At 39.8% G+C, this 25,700-nt stretch overlaps 1 long non-coding RNA gene across 2 annotated transcripts in view; it reads right to left on the bottom strand.

Moving 5' to 3' along the window:
* Positions 1 to 25,700, bottom strand: part of LOC132534329 (uncharacterized) — a 288,614-nt gene that overhangs the window by 207,151 nt on the left and 55,763 nt on the right. Inside the window, exon 3 of one of the 2 annotated variants that reach the window (XR_009546055.1) lies at positions 4,267 to 4,816. The exons of the other annotated variant lie outside the window; for it this stretch is intronic. This is a non-coding gene — a long non-coding RNA (uncharacterized LOC132534329). Of the gene's footprint in view, positions 1 to 4,266; positions 4,817 to 25,700 lie in introns of those variants that run through there. 2 annotated transcript variants of the gene reach the window in all.

Here is a 25,700-nt window from a genome sequence, read left to right as displayed (position 1 = left end):
AACTTTTTTGGATTTGTATGTTAACTCTCTTTTCAGCCACCAGGTTCCAGATGCTAGCATGATGCTGACCAGACTTCCCTAAACAGAGGACCCCACTAATGTGTATTGGAGCTCTGCTTCCCCAGAGCCCCACCCTACTAGGGAAAGAGAGAGGCAGACTGGGAGTATGGATCAACCAGCCAATGCCCATGTTCAGCGGGGAAGCAAGACCTTACAGAAGCCAGACCTTCCATCTTCTGCAACCCACAATGACCTTGGGTAAATACTCCCAGAGGGATAGAGAATGGGAAAGTTATCAGGAGAGGGGATGGGATATAGAGATCTGGTGGTGGGAATTGTGTGGAGTTGTACCCCTCCTATCTTACGGTTTAGTTAATCTCCTTTTTAAAATAAATAAATAGAACTAGGAAATGCTAAATTCATGAAGTAAACTGCCACATTTATATTAAATTACAAGATAATCATAGAAAATGAATACATTGTATGAGATAATATAGTTGTATTAACAGTCCTTTATACTTAGTACAAACTCTTATTTTATCTCAATATTTTTTATTTCTATGTTCTTTAAAACTGGATAATTTGATGTTCCAAAGCAATGGAAAATTTTCCACACAGTTTCAAGGCTCCTCATTTAGATGAGTATTTTCCAAGGTACATTCTCAAGCTATGCATTTGAACAGCCATATTCCTAGAATTTTTGCAAAATATAACATTTTAATTGCAGTTGATTAAAATTACCAGCTCTTTCTACTCTTCCTCATTCATACTTACATTTGGCATTGGATGTACCATATATGAGCAGTTTTTAACAAATGATCTAGATGACATTAAGCTTAAGAAATATCCAATTTGAATTCAAGTAATTTTGTGTCAAAAATATTTCCTGTATAGAAAAAGACACAAATAAATGGAAATATTTTCCATGTTCATGGGTTGGAAGAATTAACACCATCAAAATGAATACTCTACCCAGAGCCACATACAAATTTAATTTATCCCCATCAAGATCCCATTCAATTTTTTTTTTCATTTTTTTTTTTTTTAGGAGAACAGAACAAATGTTTATCTGGGACCAGAAAATTCCTAAAATTTCCAAAAAAATCTTGAGAAGAACTGAAAAGCACCGTACTCCCACAGAACTGAAAGCATCATACTCCCACATCTCAAACAGTACTATAGGGCCATTGTAATCAATACTGCATGGTACAGGGACATAAACAGACAAAGTGACCAGTGGAATAGATCTGAAAACCCTGAAGTAAGCTCCCACACCTGTGAACATCTAATCTTTGACGAAGGTGCCCATACTATTAAATGGGGAAAGCAGAGTCTCTTCAACAAATGGTGTTGGGAAAATTGGGTTGAAAGACGCAGAAGAACGGAATTGAACAACTATATTTCACCAAACACAAAAGTAAATTACAAATGGATCAAGGACTTGAGTGTTTAAGCAGAAAATGTCAAATACTTAGAGGAAAATATTGGCAGAGTTCTTTTCCTTCTAAATTTTAAGACATCTTCAATGATACAAATCCAACTACAAAAAAGAATAAAACAAAAAGAAACCAATGGGACTATATCAAATTAAAAAGATCTGCACAGCCAAAGAATTCACCGTCCAGTGAGACCCCTCACAGAATGGGAGAAGCACTTTACATGCCATACACCAGGCAAGAGGCTAATAAGAAAATATATAAAGAATTCACCAAACTCAGCAACAAGAAAACAAATGACCCCATCCAAAATTGAGAAGATGTGAACAGAATATTTATTAAAGATCAAAACATATGAAAAAATATTCCAAGTCACTGATTGTCAGAGAAATGCAAATAAAGACAACAATGAGATACCACTTAATTCCTATGAGAATGTCATACATCAGAAAAGGTAGCAACAACAAATGCTGGAGAGGTTGTGGGGACAAAGGAACCCTCCTTCACTGCTAGTGGGAAAGTAAATTGGTCTAACCCCTGTGGAGAACAGTCTAGAGAACTTTCAGAAGGCTAGAAGTGGACCTATCCTATGATCTTGCAATTCCTCTCTGAGGGATATATCCTAAAGAACCAAATATACCCAACCAAAATGATTTGTGAATACCTGTGTTCATAGCAGCATGATTTCTAATAGCCAAAACCTGGAAGCAACCCAGATTTCCAACAGTAGATGAGTTGCTGAGCAAGTTGTGATATATACACTGTGGACTACTACTCAGCTATTAAAAATGGTGAATTCACCTTTTTCACCTCATCTTGGATGGAGCTTGAATGAATTATGTTAAGTGAGTTAAGTCAGAAACAGAAGAAAGAATATGGCATGATCTCACTAATAAAGAGAAGTTGAAAAATAAGAACAGAAGGGGAAACACTAAGCAGAACTTGAACTGGGTTAGGTATATTGCACCAAGGTATAAGACTCTGTGGTGGGGAGTAAGGTTCAGGTCCTGGAACATGATGGCAGAGGATGACCTAGTGCAGGTTGAATTGTTATGTGGAAAACTGATAAATGTTACACATGTACAAACCATTGTATCTTATTGCCGACTATAAACCATTAACCCCTCAATAAAGAAAAAAAATTCCTGTGAAGGCTCTAAAGGGCCACTATATCACAAACCTTGGTGCAAGGCAAGATGTTCTGGCACTATATGAAAATAACTGGGGACTCAACACTGTTGACTGGGTCAACTTTGTCAAATAAAAAAATAGAGAGGGAGAAAGCAAGATACCAAAGAACTGAAGTTTTCTCTGGGGCATTAGGGTCCAAGTTTGAACTTAGATCATGTTTCTGAAAAAGCAGGTGTGCTCTCCAGGTGAGAGTATTTCTGCAGCTCTTATGTGAAAATATGTTCTTGGTGTCAGGCAGCAGAAGTTTTTGTGTAATGGCATTAAAAAAGCACCCTTCTTTTGCCCAGGATATACGGTTATTTGTAGAAATACTCACACCCTATGTAGAAATATGTAGAAATACTCACACTTCTTTTTTTTAATTTATTTTTTATTTAAGAAAGGATAAATTAACAAAACCATAGGGTAGGAGGGGTACAAGTCCACACAATTCCCACCACCCAATCTCCATATCCCATCCCCTCCCCTGATAGCTTTCCCATTCTCTATCCCTCTGGGAGCATGGACTCAGGGTCGTTGTGGGTTGCAGAAGGTGGAAGGTCTGGCTTCTGTAATTGCTTCCCCACTGAACATAGATGTTGACTGGTCGGACACTTCTTATCTGATAGGAATGGCATGAGATAGGCTAAGTATTCCTCAGCCTGTGAGACATGAGCATGCAACACTAGCATAGGCAAGTATATTTGTGTGTGGAATCATGTACTTTGAAAATCCCCACATCTCAGTCCATCTTGTCAGTCTAGAAATCTGAACATCCTCTTTGAATGGCTCACTAGCATTCTTTAATAACTTGAAGAAAAAATATTCAGTTGCAGTTTTGCGTATTCAGCATCCACTGAGCATCGATAATATGAAAAGAACACCATTAATGTCGAAGCTTAGTATAACATACGAAAATTCATTGCACAGCTGTCAGATTGCTCAACAAGCATGTCTGAATTTAAGCCCCAGAACCAAATGAATGTGCCACTGCACAAGAGGACAGTTTAGTGCTGCAGTATATGTCTCTCTATCTCTATCTCTATTTCTAGCACTAGCTCTAGCTCTATCTCTATTGCTATCTTTATCACTCTAGCTTAAACAAAAAGATTGAAAAGCTGACCTGGGAGGAGTGAAATCACATATATGCAGGAGGCCCCAGTGCCACCAAAATAAAATACAATAACTAATTTAGGGGCTAGACAGTTGCACATCTGTTTTAGCACACATGATACCATGTCTCCAGTCCCTACCTTTAGGGAGAAAACTTCATTAGCTCTGGAGCAGGTCTGCAGGAGTCTTTCTCTTCCCTCTCTATGTCCCCCTCCCCTTTCAAATTCCACTTCCCTCTGTCCTATCAAATAAAAGAAAGGAACAAGAAAGGCCACTAGGAATGGCCGATTTGTCATATAGGCACTCAGTGATAACTTTAGTGGCAATAAAAAAAAAACTAATTAGAATTACTCATGTAATTTTAACTTCAGACTATTTTTGATTTTTGTGAATTATCTACCATATCAAATAAAATTTAGAGACAACACCCATTTATCAAACTGAATGATAATATCAGTTATAATACATTATCAGTAACAATATTAATTATAGTAATACTTGATTCACTGCATTAATGGCAGTAAACTTAAGGTCTAATTTTTGTATTTTCATTTCTGTCATCATAGTTATTGTCAGGACTTAGTGCTTTCACGATGCCTCCACCCCTCCAAGTGACCACTTTTGTTTTTTTTTAATTTTTTAAATTTGTTTATTTGTTGTTTTTTATTATTGTTGTAGTTATTATTGTTGTTGTTACTGATGTCATCATTTTTAAATAGGACAGAGAGAAATGGAGAGAAGAGGGAAAGAGAAATAGAGGGGGAGAGAAAGATAGACACCTGAAGATTTGTTTCACCACCTGTGAAGCGACTCCCCTTCAGGTGGGTACCCGGGGGCTTAACTGGGATCCTTATGCCAGTTCTTGTGCTTCATTCCACGTGCACTTAGCCCGACTCCCATGACCACTTTTTTGTATAAAGACAGAGAGAAATACATGATAAATATGGAGAGGAAAGAAGAAAGAGATACCTGTGGCCCTGCTTCACCATTTGTGAAACTTTCTCCATGTAGGTGAGGGCCAAGACATGAACCTGAATCTTCATGCATGTTAATGTGTGGCCTCTACCATGTGCACATCCTTGGTTCCTCTATTTCTTCTAAAATAATAGAAAATTACAAAATCATTGTATTGCTCAATGAAGCAGTAGATAAGATCAATCATCAAAAGTAAGTTAAAAAGTGATACTGTATTGTGCAATCAAAAAGATGATTGTTGTTAAAATTCAGCGGCTCCAGGTGGCCGGGCTAGCTTCACGGGCGGGTAACAGAGACGACCAGAGACATACGGCTGGGCAGGAAAGCTGTATTTCTTTATTCAGGAACAACGATTCATAAACTAAACCAAACTAATCACCAAACAGAACTCTGCTGTCTCTTTGCGGCGGCGCAAGCACTCTCTCTCTCTGCAACTCTCGAACTCTGGAACTCTGGAACTCTGGCCCTCTCTCGGGGTTCCTAGGGGCGGGGCCAAGTGGGCCCGCAAAACTAACTGGACTGATCCAATTCTCTTGGTGGGGGAGAACTAGAACAACCCAATGTAAAGCATACAACAATTCCCCCTTTTCTTTTTAACTAAATGACTACAGTATCAATGGTGTGGGGTGAACAGAAACCTATATCATACAGACATTTTTAAAAAAAAAGAAACTGGCACAAACATGGAGAAACATGTAAGCAAGTAACAAGAACCAGTGTGCTGCCAAGGAAAAACCTGAGGGGGCCTTTTTTGCCTCTGTGGACAAAACTTTATCAGCTTAAAAAAAACATTTCTTGCCTCTGGGGGGCGTACTTACTTGCCTCAACGGGCATTTGTATGGGGGTAGAGAATGGCCTAGAGTCCCAAAGGCACCTGGCTGCAATTTACTTACTATGAAACAAAACTTGTCATTAGCATATCCACTGCACGATCCGAAGTTTCTAATAGAGAAGGAATTTGAGACTTTTACATATCAACAACGTCTTTTTAACCTTTTGTTACACCCATTCAAGATGGAGTCAGGAAAGGAAACCTCAGGCATGAGAATAATTAGCATAGCCATTGTGCGATCTACCATTTCTAATAAAGAAGGTAATGGAGAGTTTTACATATCAACAAGTCTATTTAACCTTTTGTTTAGACCAACTTAGTTAAAATATATTGATTGTTAACTAATTTTACCTCAGACTTTAAATGTAAGTTAATTTTATCTTTATGAGAATTATGTTGAAAACCTTTTTCATTTAACTTTGTCTAGTAAGAATTTAGCCTTAAAGTTACTGTTTACCAAACTTTAAACATACACATAAACATGGTCATTAATACACAAGGAGAGAAAACTTTGTTATGAAGACACGTCATTTTAAACATGAATTTAAATCTGTACTGTCTTAGTTGTTGGGGGGGTGCGTTGTCCAGTGGTGGTCTCGTGGGCAGCTTCACTTCTAGGAATTGTAGCTTGCGATCTCTGCACAAATCTCTGCGTACTCCAGCTTGTCTGCCTTCAGACCGGACCGGCAGCTGGAGATCTCGTGTGCCCAGTTTTGGCAGGGAATCCAGGGGTCCGGGAGGTCCGGGATCATTCCAGAATTTATAGCAAGAGGGCGGGCGGGCCACCCCTGCAGAAGGCGTGGGCCTAGGTGCCCAAGGGTGGCAACCATGATATTCCACCGCGGCCCTGCCCCATGGCCCTGCCATGTCTGCTGCCCTGTTCGCAGTGGCCCAGCAGCATGGAGGGATCACGCGTCCAGTGCCCTGTGCCACGCGGTGGAGAGCCGGCTCCTATGGGCTGGCCTGTGTGCTGGCATTGGGCTCCTGCATGGTGGCATTGGGCTCCTGCGTGTTGGCATCGGGATCTTGCATGCTGGCATCGGGCTCTTGTGTGGTGGCATCGGGCTCCTGCGTGGTGGCATCAGGCTCCTGCGTGTTGGCGTCAGCCTCCTGCGGGCTGCGGGGCTGTGGGGCTGCGGGTGCGGTGCGCGGGGTTGTCTGGGCTCAGCCGGCTGGCTGGCTGTTTAACCAGGTGGAAATAGCAGCTCCGCGCCTCGCCTCCCGCCCGCTGGCTATTCCCGCTGGCTGTTCTGAGTTTGCCCGAGCGAGTGGAAACCACAGAGTGGTCCAGAGATAAATGTTCCAGAAACAGCAAAACAGTCTCATGAAGAAAGAGCAGAGGCCTTTGGAGATCTCTTCACAAGCAGAAGAGAAGGCCATAGTACATAGGTAGCCAAATTGTCTTCACTTATCTGAGAGATGCGCAGGTCAGGTCCACGTGGGCACCATTTGTTGTTAAAATTCCAGCGGCTCCAGCTGGCCAGGCTAGCTTCACGGGCGGGTAACAGAGACAACCAGAGACATATGGCTGGGCAGGGAAGCTGTGTTTCTTTATTCAGGAACGATTCATAAACTAAACCAAACTAATCACCAAACAGAACTCTGCTGTCTCTTTGCAGCAGCGCAAGCACTCTCTCTCTCTGCAACTCTCGAACTCTGGAACTCTGAAACTCTGGCCCTCTCTCGGGGTTCCTAGGGGTGGGGCCAAGTGGGCCCATGAAATTAACTGGACTGATCCAATTCTCTTGGCAGGGGAGAACTAGAACAACCCAATGTAAAGCATACAACAGATGATATTCTGTCCTGAAAGTCGAAAATAAATAGAACTGGCGGTGGTTATTCTTAGAGAAATAAGAGGTGAAAGAAGTATATAATCTGTCTGTATACTGTCAAAAAACGATGGTGGTCATCATTGGGAGGGTGGGGACACAGACTTTGGTGGTTGCAGTATGAAGCGATGCCCTGTAATCAAACATACAACCCTGTAAACCACTATCAATTTCAAATTTAAAAATGGCTAGTAAAATATAGTATGGAGATATATCATAAATAATTAAGTATATATTGCTATTTTTCTAGAATTTTTACATTAGATGTCAGGGTTTTTTTGTATTTGTAATTTTCTTATTCATTCTAAATGAATATTCACTTTTTTCACTTAATACTATATCTATAAAAAGTTTTTGTTTTTTACTAGAACACTACCCAGTGGTGTAGGGGATAGAACCTGGAACTTTGGAGCCTCAGGCATGAGAGTCTCTTTGCATAAACATTATGATATCTATCCCTGCCTCCAAAGTATTATTTTTCTTTATTTTAATGTTTTTAAAGTTATTTTTATTTATTCAATAGAGACAGCTAGAAATCAAGAGGGAAGGGGGAGATAGAGAAGAAGAGAGACGGAGAGACACCTGCAACATGGCTTCACCACTTGCAGTGCTTTCTCCCTGCAGGTAGGGAAAATTCTTCTTTTAATGACAGCTGTCCAAGTTACATAGATTTCACCCCTAACTTCCCCAGTTATAAACTCAAGCAACTCCACATTGCTCAGTCCAGTCACATCAGAGTCAATTATAGATCAAAGTCCTAGCTGATACTTCAAAGACATAAAGTAAGATATGATCCTTTTCCTTCCTAAGATCAACTTCAGGACTTAGTGAGTGAAAAGTATTTTGGGGGTACCATGAAGCCCCTTCAATCACAATGTGTCTTGCCTCCCACATAACAGTGTTTCATACTGAGTTAATGTCAGTTCAGCTAGAATACTCTAGAGATGAGTAAAGAGACCTGGCCTTGGGCTATTATAAATTATTTATTGGTAGAAACTCTGTGAACTTTGTAAATAAATCCTAGTCTATATTCAAATAAGACCCACATTTATTCCTGGCTAAAAGTCTCCAGCTCTCACTTCCTAAAGAAAGTGTGTTCACCCTCTCCTGAACTAGCTTCCCTCCTCCCATCATGCACTAGGAGCCAAGTATGATCCTCTTGCATCACCTAGAAAGATATATAGTGAAAGTTTACAAACATATTGCTGAAAATCAAATTTGGGAGACAGAGGAGATTCATAAACATTATAGTGTTTGGAATTTAATAATAGATTTATCCTATTTTGTCTGAGTAGAATCTAAAATAATGTCAAATTGAAAAGAGGTAGAAGGACATGGAGTTAATTCACTGGATAGGAAACACAACTGACTTTGTGTGAGGTCCTGGGTTCAAGCTCCAGCACCACATGTAAGTACCATGGACAGCACTGGGAGAACTCCAATAGTGATGGAGTGGTTTTACTGTAGGGTCACTTCTCTCTGTCTCTCCTCTCCTCTCCACTCCTCTCCTCTCCCCTCCTCTCCTATTCTCTCTATTCCAGTCTCAGAAAGGAGTAATAATAAAGAAAAATCTGAGAAAAAAATAATAAAGAAGGTCAGCAAATAGATCATTTAGATAATGTGATGCTTTTACTTATTCACTGTATAGAGACAATTATAAAGGGGCAGGCAGTGGCAGACTTGGTTGCACACACAAGTCACAGTGTGTAGAAACCCAGGTTTAAGTCCCTAACCCTCACCCACAAGAGGGGAGAGCTTCATGAACAGTGGAGCAGTGCTGCAGGTGTTTCTTTCTTTATCAATCTCCTCCTTCCCTCTACATTTCTCTTTGTATCTATCCAATAAATAAATAATACATAAAGAAAACAAGAGGGGGGGTTCACAGAAGATGGTGGACTGAGAAGCTACTAGTGGCTTGAGCTCTGACCACATCTTCTGGAAACAGTAGGATTTTCTGCCTTTAGTAGGCTAGTCAATAAGGGGTCCTAACGGTGACACCAAGGAGGTGACTATAACTTAATTTGGGTTAAAAAAAAATAGAGTAGAAAAAAAGGGAAAAAATTTTTTTCTTTTAAATTATTATTCCAAAAGCACACCTGCTCACCCTTCCCCACCCCCCATAACCAGTCCCTGGGGACCAGCTCCTAGCAGGCTCCCCTGCTGAGCTTCTTTCTTTACCAAGATTCCTGTCCCACTAGGGAGTATAATTCATTCTAAGTCTATACCCTTCTGAAACCTCTGGCCTTTTTTTTCTAAGTAGCCAACCCCCCTCCCACCCAGCATAGCTAATTAAATAATTAAAAATAAATAAATAAATAACTCTTTCCTTTCACCACTCTTTTATTACTGTTCTTTTTCTTTTCTTTTTCCTTTTTCTCTCTCTTTCTTTTTTTCTTTTTCTCATTCTTGTCATCCTTTCTTCCTTAATCCTACAGCTTCCAAAGCCACAGGCTCCAGCCCCCACACCACCAAAAGTGTGTTTTCACTGAATTCACTGATACAAGTTTGGGAATTATTCTGGGGAAGAATTCTGACTCAGAGTGAACTCTCACTACGAGTATCTCTGCTCAACTTCCCTTCCTCCTTTAGCTACCACTATACAGTGGATAGTAGGTTTGCATAACTGTCTATTTCAGCTATCCTAGTCTAGTCCTGAGGGTTTTTGTTGTTGTTGTTGTTGTTGTTTTCTTTCTTAACAATCAGCTACCTCTGCTCATGAGGTTTGAGGTAATCTGGGACAGGGTTTTTTTTTTACCCTGCACTATTTTATTATTAATATTATATAAAGGCATATATCTTCCCCCCCTTTAGGTTGATCAAAATTAACTCTTAGGGTATCTTTCATTACCAGGGTAGTGGGCATCTTATCTATTGTGGGAGGTACTTGTCTCCTTACTCTTACATCCTCTACAGACTCTCCCCTTCCTCCTCCTCCTAGCTAACTAAAAAAAATTAAATTAAATTAAATTAAATTAAAAATAAAGTAATCAAAAAAACTTTCCTTTCACTGCTCTTTAATTACAGCTCTTTTTCTTATCTTTTCTCTCTTCTCTCTCTTGTTTTTTTTTAATCTTGTCATACACTTCTTCCTTCCTTCTTCTTTGCCTTTCTGAATTTGTGAATTATTTTGAGAAGAAATCTAACTCAGAGTGGACTCTCTATGTGTGTATCTCTGCTCTACTTCCCTTTCCCCTCTTGTTACCCCTAGAATATACAGTGGATAGTAAATTTGTATAACTGTCTATTCTTGCTATCCCTTCTTTATTTTCTCTTTCCTCTTCACTGGGATTTGATCACTATTTTTTCACGGACTGCAGAAATTGTTTGGCTAACTGGTAGTGATTAAACTGCTTCAATACTTGCTTCAGTTGCTACTGTAATTCCTGAGGTTAGTGAGTGCAATTGTCATAAAGGTATTTAGTACAGTGTTGCTTTTACTCAAGACACAACAACTGAGGAACAACAGAGTACAAAAAAAAAGAAACACATAAATCAAAAAAAATGGGTAGATCAAAAACAAATAAAACTGCTACTCCAATGAATGAAGACAAGAGCCCAGAAGAAACTACAAATCAGCCTGAAGTAACCATAGCTAAGAAAACTATGCAAGCAATAATAAACTTATTAATCATAGAAATGAAAACAACATTGGAGGAAAGGAATAGCAGTATTAGGGAAACAACAAATGAGCCCCCCAAGAAAAATATTGATTATCTTGAGGCTATTAGAGTACTGAAAGCTGAAATAGCTGTAATGAAGAAAGAAGCTGAGGGAAGGGAAAGCAGACTAACAGAAGCAGAAAACAGAATTAGTCAGACAGAGGATGAGTTAGAGAAAACTAAGAAAGAGGTGGAAGAGCTCAAAAAGAGATTCAGAGACACTTAAAACAACAGAGATATATGGGATGAGCTCAAAAGAAGTAACATTCGTATAATTGGCCTGCCAGAGGAAGAAAGAGAGGAAGGAGAAGCAAATATTCTAGAGGAAATAATAGAAGAAAACTCCCCAGACCTAAATAACAGAAAGGACATCAAGATTCAAGAGGCCCAGAAAGTACCAAACAGAATCAACCTAGACCTGAAGACACCAAGACACATCATAGTCACAATGAGAAGTAGTAAGGATAAAGAAAGGATCCTAAAGGCTGCAAGAGAGAAACAAAAAGTCACATACAGGGGAAACCCCATAAGATTATCTTCAGACTTCTCCACTCAAACTCTAAAGCCAGAAGACAATGGCAAGATATCTATCAAGCCCTGAATGAAAAAGGGTTTCAACCAAGGAAAATATATCCTGCTAGACTTTCATTCAAACTAGATGGAGGGATCAAAATCTTCTTAGACAAACAACAGTTAAAGGAGGCAACCATCACCAAACTGGCCATGAAATAGGTTCTAAAAGACCTCTTATAAACAAGAACATCACTATAATACTGGCAATGTATCAGAGCAAACAAATTTTTTTTAAAGAATGGCACTACAATACATTAAATCCATAATATCAATAAATGTCAATGGCTTAAACTCACCCATCAAAAGGCACAGGGTGGGGGGATGGATCAGAAAACATAACCCAACCATATGCTGCTTGCAAGAGTCCCATCTGTCACAACAAGATAAACACAGACTTAAAGTGAAAGGATGGAAAACTATCATACAGGCTAACAGACCACAAAAAAGGGCAGGAACAGCCATTCTCATCTCAGACACAACAGATTTTAAATTAAATACAGTAAAAAAAGTTAGGCAAGGACATTACATAATGATTAGAGGATCAATCAGCCAAGAAGACAGCAATTATTAACATCTATGCACCAATGATGAACCATCTAAATACGTCAAGCACTTACTGAAAGAATTTCAAAAATATATCAATAGTAATACAATAATAGTGGGAGACTTCAATACCCCACTCTCACACTTAGACAGATCAACATAGCAGAGAACCAACAAATACACAAGAGAATTGAATGAAGAGATTGATAGACTAGACCTCTTAGACATTTTCAGAGTCTTTCACCCCCCAAAACTGGAATACAATACACCTTCTTTTCAAATCTACATAACACAGACTCAAAGATGTTAGGCCACAAAGACAGCATCAATAAATTCAAGAGCATCGAAATCATCCCAAGTATCTTCTCAGACCACAGTGGAGTAAAACTAAGATTTAACAACAAACAGAAAATTATTAAAAGTCACAGAATTTGTAAACTAAACAAGTTACTCCTTAAGAACCACTGGGTCAGAGATTCACTCAAGCAGGAAATTCAAATGTTCCTGGAAACAAATGAAAATGAAGACACCACCTATCAAAATATTTGGGACACAGCTAAAGCAGTACTGAGAGGCAAACTTATATCCATACAATCACATATTAAACACCAAGAAGAAGCTCAAATGGAAGACTTTACTGCACACCTCAAGGACATAGAGGAAGAGGAACAAAGGAACCCTAAAGCAACCAGAAGGACAGAAATCACTAAAATTAGAGCAGAAATAAACAACATCGAAAATAAAAGAACCATACAAATGATCGATGAAGCCAAATGTTGGTTCTTTGAAAGGCTAAACAAAATTGACAAACCCCTAGCCAGACTCACCAAACAAAAAAGAGAGAAGACTCAAATTAGTAGAATTGTAAACGATGCAGGAGATATCACAACTGACACCACAGAAATCCAGAGAATCCTGTGAAACTTCTATAAAGAACTATACGCCACCAAGCTAGAGAATCTGGAAGAAATGGAACAATTCCTAGAAGCATATGCCCTTCCAAAACTGAACGAAGAAGAACTACAAAATCTAAATGCACCAATCACAGAAAAGAAATTGAAACCGTTATTAAGAATATCCCCAACAACAAAAGTCCTGGAACAGATGGTTTCACAAATGAACTCTACAAAACTTTCAGGAAACAGTACCCATACTTCTAAAGCTTTTCCATAAAATTGGAGAAACAGGAATACTCCCTTCCACCTTCTATGAAGCCAACATCACCCTGATACTAAAAGCTGATAGGGACAGAACAAACAAGGAAAACTACAGACCAATATCTCTGATGAACATAGATGCCAAAATATTAAAAAAGATCTTGGCCAACCGGATACAGCAACATATCAAAAAGATTGTTCATCACGACCATGTGGGATTCATCCTAAGAATGCAAGGCTGGATCAACATCCGTAAGTCAGTCAATGTCATTCACTACATCAATAAAAGCAAAGCCAAAAACCATATAATTATCTCTATAGATGCAGAGAAAGCCTTTGACAAATACAAAACCCATTCATGTTCAAAACTCTAAAAAAAATGGGAATATATGGGAAACTCCTCAAATAGTGGAGTCTATATATATAGCAACCCTACAGCCAACATCATACTCAATGGACAGAAGCTGAAAGCATTCCCCCTCAGATCGGGAACTAGACAAGTCTGTCCACTGTCACCGTTACTCTTTAACATAGTATTGGAAGTTCTTGCCATAGCAATCAGGCAAGAGAAAGAAATCAAAGGAATACAGATTGGAAGGGAGGAAGTCAACCTCTCACTATTTGCAGATGACATGATAGTATACATAGAAAAACCTATAGAATCCAGCAGAAAACTACTGGAAGTTATTAGGCAATATAGCAAGGTATCAGGCTACAAAATCAATGTACAAAAATCAGTGGCATTTCTTTATGGAAACACTAAATCTGAAGAAGAAGACATCCAGAAATCACTCCCATTTACCGTTTCAGCAAAATAAATCAAATACCTAGGAATAAAGTGGACCAAAGAAGTGAAAGACTTGTAGACTGAAAACTATGAGTCGCTACTCAAGGAAATAGAAACTGATACCAAGAAATGGAAAGATATTCCATGCTCATGGATTGGAAGAATAAATATCATCAAAATGAATATTCTCCCCAGAGCCATATACAAATTTAATGCAATACCCATCAAAGTTCCACCAAGCTTCTTTAAGAGAATAGATCAAACACTACAATCATTTATCTGGAACCTGAAAACATCTAGAATTGCCAAAACCATCTTGAGGAAAAGAAACAGAAATGGAGGCATCACACTCCCAGACCTTAAACTATATTATAAAGCCATCATCATCAAAACAGCATGGTACTGGAACAAAAATAGGCACACAGACCAGTGGAACAGAATTGAAAGCCCAGAAATAAATCCCCACACCTATGGACATCTAATCTTTGATAAGTTGGGCCCAAAGCATTAAATGGAAAAAGGAGGCTCTCTTCAATAAATGGTGCTGGGAAAACTGGGTTGTAACATGCAGAAGAATGAAATTGAACCACTTTGTCTCACCAGAAACAAAAATCAACTCCAAATGGATCAAAAACCTGGATGTTAGACCAGAAACAAGCAAATACTTAGAGGAAAACATTGGTAACATAGTTTCCCACCCACACCTCAAGGACATCTTTGATGAATCAAACCCAATTGCCAGGAAGACTAAAGCAGAAACAAACCAATGGGACTACATCAAATTGAAAAGCTTCTGCACATCCAAAGAAACTATTAAACAAGCAAAGAGACCCCTCACAGAATGGGAGAAGATCTTCACATGCCATACATCAGACAAGAAACTAATCACCAAAATATATAAAGAGCTCAGCAAACTTAGCACCAAAAAAGCAAATGACCCCATCCAAAAATGGGCAGAGGATATGAACAAAACATTCACTACAGAGGACATCCAAAAGGCTAACAAACATATGAAAAACTGCTCTAGGTCACTGATTGTCAGAGAAATGCAAATTAAGACAACATTGAAATACTACCTCACTCCTGTAAGAATGGCATACATCAAAAAGGACAGCAGCAACAAATGCTGGAGAGGTTGTGGGGACAGAGGAACCCTTTTACATTGCTGGTGGGAATGTAAATTGGTACAGCCTCTGTGGAGAGCAGTCTGGAAAACTCTCACAAGGCTAGACATGGACCTTCCATATGATCCAGTCATTCCTCTCCTAGGGTTATACCCCAAGGACTCTATAACACCCAATCAAAAAGAGTTGTGTACTCCTATGTTCATAGCAGCACAACTCATAATAGCTAAAACCTGGAAGCAACCCAGGTGCCCAACACCAGATGAGTGGCTGAGAAAGCTGTGGTATATATACACAATGGAATACTATGCAGCTATCAAGAACAATGAACCCACCTTCTCTGACCCATCTTGGACAGAGCTAGAAGGAATTATGTTAAGTGAGCTAAGTCAGAAAGATAAAGATGAGTATGGGATGATCTCACTCATCAACAGAAGTTGAGTAAGAAGATCTGAATGGGAAACTAAAAGCAGGACCTGATCAAATTGTAAGTAGGGCACCAAAGTAAAAACCCAGTGGTGAGGGGTAGACATGCAGCTTCCTGGGCCAGTGGGGGGTGGGAGTGGGCGGGAGGGATGGGTCACAGTGTTTTGGTGGTGGGAATCGTGTTTATGTACACTCCTAGTAAAATGTAGTCATATAAATCACTAGTTAATTAATATGAGAGTGGGACAATTAATTGTATGTCTCGATTTTTTTTAAAACACAGACTGAATCTTTTTAATACATAGGCTGTGCATTTGATATACAGACTCTCTCAAAAGCCTAGACCAAGTAGATCAGAAGCAACCAATAGCACAGCTATATACAAGATACTGGGTACTGTACAACAAACCCTAACAAAAGGACTTTTCAAAGTTAACCCAATTACCAAACAATGTGATGATAACATTAACTATCCATTGTCTTTTTGAACCCTAAGACAGCAGGAACCTCACATCTCCATTATAGAGCCCCTATTTCCCCCAGTCTGGAACCCTTGGATAGGGCCCACTTTCCCGTATGCCTCTCCCAATCCATATCAAATAATATTGCATCTGCCGATTGCAACCTAATCAACGCAACAATTGCCACCTCAACATGCTTCACTTCAGACTGTGTCCAGAGACTGTGGAATGATAACCCTTCAGCTTCATTACTAGGGTGAGACCTTTCCTTTCATTGTATACTCTAATTCCATCTCAGGTGGTTCACTTTCTAACAAAGTCCCAAAACTTAGATATACACCAGTTTCTGTGAGAGAGAGCATATGTTCACACGTATCCATAAACTACTGCAAAATATATACCTGAAAGCAGAAGTACACTAGAGTTTGCAGCGAGTATCCCCCTAACACTTCCTCTCCACTATTCCAACCTTTGGGTCCATGATTGCTCAACAATTTGTTTGACTTTGTATGTTAACTCTCTTTTCAGTCACCAAGTTCCAGATGTCATCAGGATGCCAGCCAGGCTTCCCTGGACTGAAGACCCCACCAATGTGTCCTGGAGCTCAGCTTCCCCAGAGACCCACCCTACTAGGGAAAGAGAGAGACTGACTGGGAGTATGGACCAACCAGTCAACGCCATGTTCAGCGGGGAAGCAATTACAGAAGCCAGACCTTCCACCTTCTAAAACCCACAATGACCTTGGGTCCATGCTCCCAGAGGGATAGAGAGTAGGAGAGCTATCAGGGGAGCGGGTGGGATATGGAGACTGGGTTGTGGGAATTGTGTGGAGTTGTACCCCTCCTACCGTATGGTTTTGTTAATTTATCCTTTCTTAAATAAAAAAAAATAAAAAATTAAAACGTAAAAAAAATAATAAATAAAAAATAAAATAAAAAATAAAAAAGGAAAACAAGAGGGGATGGGAAGATAGAGAGGGTAGAAAAAGAGACACCTGCAGCACTGCATCACCACTTGTAAACCTTCCTCCTATAGGTGGGGACTGGGGGTTTAAACCCAGGTCCTTGCGTGTTATATTATGTTTGCTCTACTGGATGCACCATCACCCAGCCCCTCATATTGAGCCTGCATTATTATTTCTTATGGTGCCTATGTACTATATATTAGGTGTTCAAAAATACTGATTGAAAGAGTTGTTTAGTTCTACTAGTAATTTTTCATTAAGTAAAATCTAAAACTTATTTTAATACAAAATTTAAAAAAGACCAAATATAATGGTGAGTAAAGTGTGTACGTGTGTGTGTGTGTGTGTGTGTGTGTGTGTGTGTGATCATAAACCATTAAATCATCACAGATCCAGAAAGATCATTCACTGGGTAGTGTGCCTGCCTAGCCATTAAGTCATCACAAACCATTTAATAGAACTCTGGTATACAAAAGAAATATATGAAGACCTCCAAATTAGAACTGAGCTAGAGCTGAATGCTTATGATAATGGAAAATTTGAGGGGAAAATGATCTGAAGTATAGAAGGGCATATTAATCATGACATTTTGTTGTTCACCTGACTTGAAATCCCTGTGTGTGCAGAGTGGCTGAGAGGGTGCTGAAGCCAGATCTGATAGCCTCTCCTGCCTACTCACTATGAGCTGCACACAAAAGGAATATCAGAGGAAAGAGTTGAAAGTAATAATTAAAGGGAGTCTTAGGGATTACACTTGGATTTCATTTATCCTCACTTGCTCATTTCCTCATTGGCAAAAATAATGAGTTTCTTGCATTTTTCTTCTCAAAAATTCAATAAAATTCTGAACTTTAAGAAAAGCATATTCACTCAGAATTAGAGTAATATATCAGATAAATTGTCCAAAGAAAAATCTGCCCAAAGTTAATTTTTGAGGCAAGTTTGATGTGTCTTAATACAATAGAATATTACACTTACATAAAATATTTATATGATTGGGGATAAAATGGTCCTTAAATTGGAATAGTTTAGACTGTAAGGAGAAAGTCCTAAAAAATTAATTTATAAAAATTTTTCTCTCGTAGGGATTTGAAATTCTTATAAAAACTTAAAAAGAGATACAAATTTAAAGTTTGCAGAAGATGTTTACTATTATGCAGACATTTTAAGACCATGAGACAAGTGATCTAAAGAATTAGGAGTAAACCTATTTTCTAGCAAAGATTAATAATCAACATTATAGCTACCATAATGTTTTAATGTACAGGTTATAATGAGATTTTATTTCGTCTGTTGCTTCCTGTAAGTGTTCATATACTAATAGCAGAGCTTATAAAATGAATACAATTAAATTATAGTTGTGATCATTTTTATATTTCAAATGAACAATTGTGAAAAAAAATGATGCCCTGTGAGTTTTACTTAATCTAGTTCACCTGTAAAAAAGTGGTATTCCACAAACACTAATGAATTTAGAATAAATTGATTAAGCTTTTCTATTCATAAACCATCTGCTTTATACTATAAATTTTTCTTAGAAATATTATACTATTCACAGGATTCTAGTTACTAAAAATTATGCAATATTTATCATTCTACCATTATATCAGACATTTGTCATACATTAGAAATTTTGTATTAGTCTTACTTCTAAAGTAAAGTCATATTTCATGAGTCTGTTTAGTATTTTATTACTGAGGTGAGTTTTTGTTTTTCATGCTTTTTTCTTTGGGGAGGGAGGTAATGGTCTAGTATAAACAGTTGTTGGTACACGGGTAAAATATTTCAATTTTCTGCAAACCCCCCCATATTAGATGCTCCTCCAGCATCATGCATCTGGACCTAAAAGCCTCCTCCTTACCCTGACAGAGTCATTTGCTTTGGTGCACCCCACCAAACCCAGTTCACAATTTTACTTTGTCTCTCTTCAGTCTATTCTAATTTATTAACTTCTGTCCATGAGAGAGATCACCCCCTGTAGTCATCCATTTCTTCCTGCCTTTCTTTCTTTTCCTTTCACATTTAAGATTATTCCTTCAAGCTCCATCCAAATTGAGGTGAAAAAGGTGAATTTATCATTCTTAAAAGCAGAATAGTATTTCATTCTGTGGATAGACCACAGCTTTATACAGCTTATCAGTTGTTGAACACCTAGGTTGCTACAAGTTTGGGCTCATAGGATTCCTTAATTCTATTTTGAGTGGTGCACTTCCTAACAAAGTCCAAGAACCTAGATATGGACCAGAATCCAAGAAACACAGCACATGTGTACATGTACACATAAATTAAGGGAAAATACATACCTTATAGCAAAAGTACACAATAGTTTGCAGTGACTCAATAAGTGCAGCAAGCAAGTAGAAAGACCTAAAAAGGACTTCATAAGTACCTAATCAAATAGTTTCTACTTAGGTCTAGATATTCTCACCTACTTCCTACTTCACTTCCTTTAGTCACTCCAAGGTCAAACTTGTCAGACAAAGTAAGGACTACAAAAACTGGATAAGGGCATGAGACCAGTATAGTTTAATGATGATGGCTCTTCTGGTTATTACCAAGCCACCTCATCTCCCAGGGCCCTAGTCAGGGAGTCCTGGGATCCCCACACAGACATGATGGGCCTAGATTTCTAAAAGATCCCTCTCTACACTGTCACTGGTCATCTCTATCAGAAACAACATAATGGACTCCTCTGTGGGCCCCTACAGGACCTTGCCCCCAGTGTGGATAAACAATGTTAGGGATTGCCCCATTCTCTGAAGTGAGGTTGGGCCAAAATACTCTACTTCTTGGGGAAGATGGGTCCTGAAATTAGTGCAGCCTAGAATGTTCCTAGCTATGACCACAGAATGCGAGCTCACACCTACAAGTATACAGAGGTTACACAGGCTCCTCCACTAGATATAGGCCCCAAATCAAATAGATGGGGTTTACAGTTAACAGTATTTAGGTATTTACATACTTTCCCCATATGTGGGAGCTACTCTCTTCCCTGATCCATCTTTCTAGTCCTTTTTCCATATCTGACACCATCTCCCCCAGACAATACCTTGGGTCCACCTGCATGTTAGCTATCAGGCTCAGGTAAAAATTAGTGAAGTCATGGGCCCCTTAGAATATATGTAAAATAGACCTACTACCTGTTTCCAAAACAGAGACCCCCACATCTCATATGGTATATTCTTGCCTTTAGGTTCCTGATTATTAAACTATTTGTTATTCTTTATATTATAATGCTATTTCAGACACCAAGTTGCAGATACTACCATGATGTCAACCTGACTCCCCCAGGGAGATGATCATACCAATGTACCCTGAAACCTCACCTCTCTAGAACACTGCCCCACTAGGGAAAGATAGAGACAGGCTGGGAGTATGGATTGACCTTCCAACACCCATGTTCAGCAGATAAACAATTACAGAAGCCAGATCTTCCACCTCCTGCACCCCATAATGATCCTGGGTTCATGCTCCCAGAGGGATAGAGAATAGGAAAGCTTCCAATGGAGGGGATGGGATATGGAACTCTGGTGGTAGGAGTTGTGTGGAATTGTACCCCTCTTATGGTCTTGTTGATATTTTATTATTTTATAAATAAATTTAAAAAATAAATTATTGTACGACTTCTGGAGAACTCCCAGAAGGCTAGAAGTGGACCTACCCTATGACCCTGCAATTCCCCTCCTGAGGATATAACCCAAAGAAACAAATACAGCCATCTGAATAGATTTGTGTAGCCCTATGTTCATAGCAGCATAATTTGTAATAGCCAAAACCTGGAAGCTACCCAAGTGTCCACCAACAGATGATTTGCTGAGAACGTTATGGTACATATACATAATGGTTTACTATTCAGCTACTGAAAATGGTAATTTCACCTTCTTCACCCTATCTTGGATGGAGCTTGAATGAATCATGTTAAGGGAGATTAGCCAGAAACAGACTCGTCACCCAACCTGTGCTGGATTAGCACAGTCAACGGCCAAGCCTTTCCCGCTATGAGACAAGTTCTCAAGAACTTCCCGCACAGTCATCACCGCCCAGCTATCATCCACATTGGTCTCCAGCTCCCACTGATTCTGTGCTCGGAGAAACTAAGATGGAACTTTCGGAAAGCATATTGGCGTCTGTTCAGTGATCTTAGCAACAAATCTATTCCTGCAATCCCAATTAACTCTATCCCCTCTGAAGATTCCTACAGGCGCTTCTGCCAAGCCATCTTGAAAGCAGCTTCCCAAGCTATTCCTCGTGGGAGACGTGCTAACTATATGCCTTGTCTTGATGCTGAATGCAAGCAACTACTAAAGCAGTATGATGAGTCGGGTGACCCAGATGTGGCCGACCATCTCATTGCCTCCCTAGATGCAGCACACCAAGCCCGCTGGCAACAACTCACGGAAAGTCTGAACTTCACCCACTCAAGTAGGAAGGCCTGGAAGCTTCTTCATAGTCTGGGTGCCGGTAGCCAACCCTCTCCCATCTCCCATCCTCCCGTATCTCCAAACTCAGTGGTCATTGAACTAACTCAAGTTGGACATGCTAAGATCGACCCAGTCTGGAAAAGAAAAATTTCCCATGAGTGGTCATCTCACTTCCGTTTATCTTGTCCATCTCCAAAACTCTCTCCATTTACACTGTCTGAACTGGAAGATGCTTTGAAGAGGGTTAAACCGGGAACAGCTGCTGGCTATAATAACATCACCCCAGAACTCATTCTTAACTTGGGTCCCACGGCAAAGAAGTGGCTCACTACATTCCTGTCCCACATCTTGGAATCCAGATCTATGGCCAAAATTTGGTGTCGTGCAAAGATAATAGCAGTTTTGAAACCAAAGAAAGACACAACACTGGCCACCAGCTATAGACCAATTTCTCTCCTCTCCGTGTGTTACAAACTCCTTGAGAGGCTGCTTCTGTCACGTATTTCTCCTCTTACAGAGAAATTCCTATCACCCGCCCAAGCTGGTTTCCGCCCAGGAAGATCTACCTGCAAACAAGTCCTGGCCCTCTCAACTTACATTGAAAATGGATTCCAGAAGAATTTAAAGATGGGTGCTGTCTTTGTTGATCTCACAGCAGCCTATGACACGGTCTGGCACCGTGGTCTCCTAGTCAAGATCTCAAGATGCCTGCCTCCATGGGTGGCCAACACTATATCGTTTCTTCTCCAAAACAGAAGATTCCGGGTACATCTGGGTGACAAGTCTAGCAGATGGAGACTTGTCTCAAGTGGCCTCCCCCAGGGCTCTGTTCTTGCTCCTATGCTATTTAATATTTACATCAATGACCTCCCAGAAACTTTTTCAAGGAAGTTCATCTACGCCAATGACATCTGCTGTGCAACTCAGGCATCCAAGTTCGACATCCTCAAGGAATCACTCACGAAAGATATGTCTCTGATATCTGTTTACTGTAAAAAATGGTGACTAATCCCTAGCACTGCAAAAAACGGTATCATCTGTTTTCCATCTACACCATGCCTCGGCCTCGCGTGAGCTTAATCTGCAGCTTGATGATACGAGAATCCAGCATGAAGCCCAGCCAGTCTATCTTGGCCTTACTCTCGATCACACTCTGTCATTTCACAAACATCTCATAAAAACTGCAGCAAAGGTGGGCACGAGGAATAACATCATTGCAAGACTGGCCAGCTCCTCATGGGGTGCAAGCGCTTCCACACTACGATCATCATCTCTGGCATTATGCTATTCCACTGCAGAATACTGTGTCCCAGTATGCTTCCATAGCCCCCATGTCCACTTGGTCGATTCCAAATTATATTCCTCCATGAGGATAATTTCTGGAACCATCCGTTCCACCCCGGTTCCATGGCTGCCAGTTCTTAGCAACATCGCCCCGCCAGATATTCGTCGGGATGCGGCATCATCTAAGTTCATTTCCCATGTCTACGCTCGACCGGACATGCCAATATACGCAGATATCTTCGCCCACCCTGTTCAACGCTTGACGTCTCGTCATCCAATCTGGTCTCTTACGCCTACACTGAACTTCTCTGTTCCAGTCTCTTGGAAACAGAGTTGGCAGTCAGCTGAGGTAAACACCTCATCACAGATCCCTGCAAGCATCAACCCGGCTTTGACCTAGCACGTTATGATTGGGCCCTCCTCAATTGCTATCGAACAGGCCATGGCCGGTGAGCCTCTATGTTCCATCGCTGGGGATCCAGAGACAACCTGAACTGCCCCTGTGGCTACAGACAGACTATGACCCACATAGTCAACGACTGCCACCTCTCCAGATTCAAAGGAGGTCTCAAAACTTTACATCAGGCTCAACCTGATGCTGTTGACTGGCTACGGAAGAAGGGCAAACGCTGGAAGAAGAAGAAGAAGAAGAAGAAGAAGAAGAAGAAGAAGAAGAAGAAGAAGAAGAAGAAGAAGAAGAAGAAGAAGAAGTAGAAGAAGAAGAAGAAGAAAAGGCCAGAAACAAAAGGAATAATATGGGATGATCTCACTCATGGACAGAAGTTGAAAAATAAGACCATAAGATAAAACACAAAGCAGAGTTTGGACTAGAGTTGGTGTATTTCACCAAAGTAAAAGACTCTGGGGTGGGATGGGTTGAGTTCCTGGAATATGATGGCAGAGAACCTAGTGAGGGTTGAATTGTTATGTGGAAAACTGGGAAATGTTATTCAAGTACGAACTATTGTATTTTACTGTCGACTGTAGACCTTTAATCCCACCAATAATTTTTTTTAATTGTACTGCTATGAACATAAGTAGATACAGATCATTTTGGATGAGTGTGCCTGATACCCTATGATATGTCTTCAGGAGAGGAATTTCAGGGTCATAGGGTAGGTCCATTTCTAGCCTTCTGAGAGAGCTCCAGAATGCTCTCTATAAGGGTTGGGCCAGTTTGCAGTCCCACCAGCAGTGCAGAAGGATTCCTTTACTCCTGAAGCCTCTCCAACATTTGTGTTTACTATCCTTTCTGATGTATGAAATTCTCACAGGAGTGAAGTGGTAGCTCATTTTGTCTTGAAGCAACTTTTCATGTTTGTTGGTCTTTTGGGTCTTTCCTTTGGTGAATATTTTGTCTACATCCTCTCTCCACTTTTGTATGAATCATTTTTTGGTGCTGGGTTTGATGAGCTCTTTATATATTTTCTTTATTAACCTTTTGTCTGATGTATGGCATGTAAAGATCTCCCATTCTGGAACATGATGGCAGAGGACCTAGAGGTATCGTTATATGGAAAACTGGGAAATGTTATGCATGTACAAACTATTATATTTACTTTGCATGTAAAACATTAATAGTCCAGTTAAAAAGAAGACAAAAGTTAAGATTTAAAGCAGAAAAAATTGTTGACTAATCATGAACCTAAGGGCAAGAATATTGCAATTGAAGATTTGGAGTCTCTGTTTTGGAAAAAGCTTAGTAAGTCTATTTTAGGTATATTCCAAGGGGCCCATGACTTTACTAGTTTTTGCCTTTGCCTAACATCTAATATGCAGGTGGAATCAGGTTATTGTCTGGGGAGATGATGTCATAGTTGGTAAAAAGGGTTAGAAAGCTGGATCATGCAAGAGAGTACCTCCCAAATATGGGAGAAGTATATAAATATTGTTAACTGTAAAACCCCATCAATTTGACCTAGGATCCATATTCAGCACAGGAGCCTATATAAACTCTGCATCCCTGTAGGTCTGAGCTTACATCCTATGATCACAGCTAGGAACATTCTAGGTTGCACTAATTTCAGGATCCATCTTCCTCAGGTAGTAGGTAGAGTATGTTGTCCAACTTCTCATCGAAGATGAAACATTCCCTACCATTGTTGATCCACATTGAGTACAAGGTCCTATAGGGGCCCACAAAAGGATCCATTACAAAAAATCTGCCATTCTGTAAGGAGTATCTTTATAATGTGGGTGTTGGTTTCTTTCACTGTGCAGAAACTTTTCAATTTGATGTGATCCCATTGTTTGTTTTTGTTTTCCTTTCAATTGGGCTTGAGTCTTTGAAGATGCCTATGAAACTCAGATGGCAAAGAGTTCTGCCAATTTTTTTTCTTCTAAATATAAATGATAGCTTCTGGTCTAATATTCAAGCCCTTGATCTATTTGGAGTTTACTTTTGTGTAAGGTAAAATTTAGTGGTTCACTTTCATTCTTCTGCATGTTTCAATCCTATTTTCCAGCATCATTTTTTGAAAAGACTCTCACCACTTAATAGTTTGGGCCCCTTTGTCAATAAAAAAATAGCTATCCATAAATTTGGGGACTTTGGGGAGCTATCAATTCTATCCCACTGGTCAGTGTGTTTATTTTTGTTCCAGTACCAGGTTAACCACCGCTCTTGAGGAAAGTCAGATTCCAGTTGTGGTCTTCTTGGCTCCACCCTGATGTGTGTCTTAAGACTAGTGTTTCTCTTTCATTTTTAAATTTTTTCATTATGTTTATTTATTTATTGGACAGAGACAATCAGAAATTAAGAGGGAGGGGGAAATAGAGAGGGAGACAGAAAGAGAGAAACCTATGGCTTTGCTTCACCACTAGCAAAGCTTTCTCCCTGGCAAGTGGGAACTGGGGACTAGAACCTGGGTCGTTGTACATAGTAACATGTGCACTCAAGCAGGTGCGCCACCACCCAACCCCCAAGATTAGTGTTTCAAATGACAT

Source organism: Erinaceus europaeus, chromosome 18 (assembly GCF_950295315.1).
Source record: "Erinaceus europaeus chromosome 18, mEriEur2.1, whole genome shotgun sequence".
Lineage (NCBI taxonomy): Eukaryota > Metazoa > Chordata > Mammalia > Eulipotyphla > Erinaceidae > Erinaceus > Erinaceus europaeus.
The sequence above is the reverse complement of the archived record's forward strand: the minus strand, read 5'-3'. Positions and strand labels throughout refer to the sequence as shown.